Here is a 672-nt window from a genome sequence, read left to right on the forward strand (position 1 = left end):
ATGAGCAATAATTAATGCAAGTTAAATTATGAAATTAAAACTAACATAAGATAAAATTTTGTAGAATCTCCATTTAAAATGAGCGTGGTGGGTGGAACAGAAACCAACATTCTATTATATTCATAAATATCTTAGAACTTACCTGCAGTGGCTAGAAATTAAATTTTATATATTAGGTGGTGTATCAGTCAAATATGCTGTCACTCCGATCATTTTGTCATTACTTCAATCCAACAGTAACTTATTTATTTTAAATTAAAGTACAATAATGAATGATTGATGTTGCTTCATATAAAAACAACACATTGTCACCACTTTTTTGTTTAATAAACATTTTGAAATATTATTCTTTTTCTAGTTTCATTCCACATGTATTCTAATTTCTATGTGCTGTAATTTTATTTTATTTTTCGGTTTACGACTTTTTATTTCTTTTGTTAAGCTTAAGAAACCAACAAAATTATGAATATAAATGCATTGTTGATTTATTAATGAAGTGCTTTTCGGATAAAATGTTAGTAAGTGTTCTTTTATTTTTATGTACAAATTGTGTATGTATTTTATAATAACATAATTATGTTGTGTATGTTTTTTTTCTTTTAAATTTTAATTAATTTTCACTCGCCGACCATAGTCAAAAGAATCATTCTTTGGGAAGAGAAGTGAGTTGAA

Source organism: Salvia miltiorrhiza, chromosome 6, assembly GCF_028751815.1.
Source record: "Salvia miltiorrhiza cultivar Shanhuang (shh) chromosome 6, IMPLAD_Smil_shh, whole genome shotgun sequence".
NCBI lineage: Eukaryota > Viridiplantae > Streptophyta > Magnoliopsida > Lamiales > Lamiaceae > Salvia > Salvia miltiorrhiza.